The sequence below is a fragment of the Mustelus asterias genome, chromosome 11, assembly GCF_964213995.1.
Source record: "Mustelus asterias chromosome 11, sMusAst1.hap1.1, whole genome shotgun sequence".
In the NCBI taxonomy this organism is placed as follows: domain Eukaryota; kingdom Metazoa; phylum Chordata; class Chondrichthyes; order Carcharhiniformes; family Triakidae; genus Mustelus; species Mustelus asterias.
The window spans coordinates 19,279,218-19,283,596 of record NC_135811.1 but is presented as its reverse complement, the minus strand read 5'-3'; the positions used below and the strand labels follow the sequence as shown (position 1 = coordinate 19,283,596).

At 44.3% G+C, this 4,379-nt stretch overlaps 1 non-coding gene across 1 annotated transcript; it reads left to right on the top strand.

Annotated features, from left to right (window-relative positions):
* The first annotated feature begins 273 nt into the window (after positions 1-273).
* On the top strand, positions 274-467 carry LOC144501092 (U2 spliceosomal RNA). Its single transcript, XR_013499060.1, has one exon. It is a non-coding gene; the product is annotated as a U2 spliceosomal RNA (small nuclear RNA).
* The last annotated feature ends 3,912 nt before the right edge of the window (positions 468-4,379 follow it).

The window sequence follows — 4,379 nt, the reverse complement described above, 5'->3', positions numbered from 1 at the left end:
CCTGTACTTGGTTGAAGTCATAAGGTTGCGGCTTCGTTTGAAGCAATTTTTAAAAGCAGCATCTTGGCCTTCTGGCGAACATGCAAATGAGATCAAGCCTTGGAGGAAGTGCAATGCCTACTCCAATCAGGTTGGATCACGTAGATCAAGCCCAAGACAGGAGGTGAGAGCCCTGTCTTGTCAGCTTGGATCGGGAATGTCTCAACTTGTTAAGACTCTGAATTGGACTTGATTTGATTGAATTGGAATTTTAAAAAATTAATCTACACTGGGCTCGCTTCTCAGCCTTTTGGCTAAGATCAAGTGTAGTGTCGACATGCTGTACTTGGTTGAAGTCATAAGGTTGTGGCTTCATTTGAAGCAATTTTTAAAAGCAGCATCTTGGCCTTTTGGCTAAGATGCAAATGAGATCAAGCCTTGGAGGATGTGCAATGCCTACTCCAATCAGCTTGGATCATGTAGATCAAGCCCAAGACAGGAGGTGAGAGCCCTGTCTTGTCAGCTTGGATCGCATTGAATTGGATATATACACAAAAAAAAATCTACACTGGGCTCAATACTCCACACCAGTCTCCTCCCATTCATTCTGCTTCATCACAACTTTTCAACCTATCCTTCTATGTTTTGAGCAACAGGTGAAACTAACCATTTCACACTGTTACTATGCAGTAGCAACACAAGGGGCATTTACCACTAATAGGATGCTGCTGTCCAAACCAAAAAGGTGTTCTGCCTATCACGCTAATGACTAATGTGGTATATGAATTTCAGTGCCGGTGTGATGCCAGATATATAGGCTGTACATCCCAGTGACTGTCAGATTGAATCAAACAATGGGCGAGGTTCTTTGGTCTCCCAGTTGTGTGTTTCCCGCAGGCGGGAGGAGGCACGTTGTTTGCTAGGCGGTGGGATTCCCACTGACATCACGCCATGCCGGTGGGAGATCTACGGGCAGGGGTGCCCTGCTGGCAGGACCGGAGAATCCCACCAGCGTGAATGGCTGGAGAACTCGGCCAACATGTCCTTTTGGCTTTTTGCAGCAGACAAGGTACTGACCGTAACCAGCCAGCCCATGTTTGCAAAAGTCAAAACCCACGGGATGTGATTTTCCAGCCGCACTCGACCCAGAACCCGAAAATCCGGCTGAGGTCAACGGGCCTGCGCATGGTCCAACTCCACCCCCCACCCCGCTACAATTCCCATGGCGGGCGGGACGGGAAAAGTCCAGTGTATAGTGTCCAACGTTAAATGTGATTTGGCGATTGGACGACATTTGCTTAATAATTCTGAGTGTGTTAAGAATGATGGTGACAATCAATTTAAGAATATCAGTCGGGCTCACGGTGTGGCTGATTGACATGTGCTAGAAGCTACATATATCTACACATGGAGCCCTTTTCTTTGCAGACAGAAAGAACATGCACACACATCACTCCTGTTTCAACTAAACCATATAGGCAACAACCGTCCTCTGGTTCTTTCCCCAGGGCAATAGCTTGACCAATCAGAGTCAATCTGGTTTGAACTTATGCAAAGCTTGGCAGTTATTTGTCAGTCACCACCACTGGTGCATTCTCCATGGTATCACCTCTACCAATCAGAATCCACTGGCCAACCAATCAGCACCTTCTTCTCATGAAATATAAATTGTTTACATTTGGTATTTTTGTGAATCCTCCCGATGAATAAAAAGCCTGGATAATGCGTGTCTTTTTGTAGCAATACTCTTTGTAAACAGTGTAGGTAAACAATGATGAGACTGAGTACAGGATGAGATAGAGAATCTGGTGAACTGGTGCGGCAACAATAATCTCTCCCTCAATGTCAACAAAATGAACGAGATTGTCATTGACTTCAGGAAGTGTAAAGAAGAACATGCCCCGTCTACATCAACGGGGACACAGTAGAAAGGGTTGCGAGCTTCAAGTTTTTAGGTGTCTAGATCACCAACAACCTGTCCTGGTCCCCCCATGCCGACACTATAGTTAAGAATGCCTCTACTTTCTTAGAAGACTAAGGAAATTTGGCATGTCAGCTATGACTCTCACCAACTGTTACAGATGCACCATAGAAAACATTCTTTCTGGTTGTATCACAGCTTAGTATGGCTCCTGCTCTGCCCAAGACCGCAAAGAACAACAAAAAGTCATGAATATAGCCCAATTCATCACACAAACCAGCCGCCCATCCATTGACTCTGTCTACACTTCCCACTGCCTCGGCAAAGCAGCTAGCATAATTAAGGACCCCATGCACCCCGGACATTCTCTCTTCCACCTTCTTCCATCAGGAAAAAGATACAAAGGTCTGAGGTCACGTACCAACCGACTCAAGAACATCTTCTTCCCTGCTGCTGTCAGACTTCTGAATGGACCTATCTCGCATTAAGTTGATCTTTTTCTACATCCTAGCTATGACTGTAACACTACATTCTGCACTCTCTTGTTTCCTTCTCTATGAATGGTATGCTTTGTCCGTATAGCGCGCAGAATGCAATACTTTTCACTGTATGTTAATACGTGTGATAACAATAAATCAACTCAAATCAAATAATTTCAAGAGAAACTATACACGGACTATCTTCAAGTCACTCACAGCATAAGTAAAACCTCAAGAATTGGTGCAGTACAGCATAATTATTTTTCCACACATACGTACATATAAAGACAAGAGAGCACTGGTGACTGAGGCTCTCCTGCTCGATCTATTTGGTGAACACAAACTTCGGATTCAAGTGACTATCTCCTTTTCTAAAGTGATCTATTCCTCAAAATAAGCAATGCTTATCTTCCCAAGTAATATCAGTGAATCAAGTCTGGCTCAGGCTGGTCAGGGGCTAACATGTGTCGACCACCTGTGCTGGAATCTCTGGGCTCCAAGCTCACTGTCTTCAGGGCTTCACGCTCAGGGATCTTCTTTCTTGTTCTTGCGATGGTTGTTCCCGGGTTGTTGCTGCCAATGTTCCATTCGCCAGTATTTCTCAAGGAGGTGTGTGATTCGGTACTTACGTGCCTGCTTGTAGCAAGCCACAATTCTTTTAAATTCATTCATGGCACATGGGCGTCGCTGGCTGGCCAGCATTTATTACCCATCCATAGTTGCCCTTGGAGGGCAGTTGACAGTCAACCACATTGCTGTGGCTCTGGAGTCATATGTCGGCCAGGCCAGATAAGGAAGGCAGATTTCCTTCCTTAAAGAACATGAGTGAATTGGATGGGTTTTTCCAACAATCGACAATGGTTTCATGGTCATCAGTAGATTCGTAATTCCAGATGTTTTTTATTGAATTCAAATTCCACCGTTTGCCGTAGCGGGATTCGAACCTGGGTTCCCAGAATATCAACAGAGTTTCTGGATTAATAGTCTAGCGATAATACCACTGGGCCATTGGCTCCCCTTACAGTCCCAATCAAGATGGTCATCGTGGCAGAAATGGGGCATATTGTTAATAAAAGAATGAACACATCTATCCCATGGCGGCATTCGAATCCGGGTCCCCAGAACATTAGCTGAGTTTCTGGATTAATAACCTAGTGATAATACCGCTAGACCATTACCTCCCCTATCATTTCAACAGACATGATCTCATTATTCTAGTTAATCACGTTATCACCTTGTGTTTATCTCATCAGACAAGATTTCATTACTTCAGTTAAAGTTGTCTACTGCTGTTGAGACTGTAGCTTGTTATGCCCATATTTGGTTAGAACCACTCAACTCCTCAGAGTTGGCCACTTTTACCAGCATGCAATTCAATCTGGCTACATCATCAACTCCGTTGGTTCAGATTACTCATTACAAACGGCATCTCTAAAGATACAAGCAATGAAAGAATGTTTCAGAGATTGGGGGAAATCAGGATAACAAGGTAAAACCATGAGTAAATAGTACAAAGGTGCACGCCTTTGCTCACAGGATACTAGAGACAGCGCCACGTAATTTATATTCCAGGATTTTCAAAGTAGCTACAGCCATTACATATTCAGCCAAGAAGAACATAAGATATTGATACAGGTATAGAAAAGGTCGATCAACCAAAGATTCTCACACCATGCTTAGGTGCACGCCAAAGCATACTTCCCCATCTCCGACTATATCAGGGGTGTCACTGATACAAAACAATGTCTTTTCCCAGGATATGTTCTCTGTCTGCAACTTGACCCCAAAGTAACCAAAATACAGAAACAAAACTACACAACACCAATAGTTCTCAGGAGATTTTCCTCACTAGCTGTGAGGACTCATTGGGCCCCAAACCACCCATGCATCTCCCCACAAAGGCGCTACTCATATTAGCCAGGACAAGAGTAAAAAGCACTATTATGTATGTCGGTATGTAGCCCCTTTAAGGGAATGGGTCAAGTGACCCGGGGTGTAGG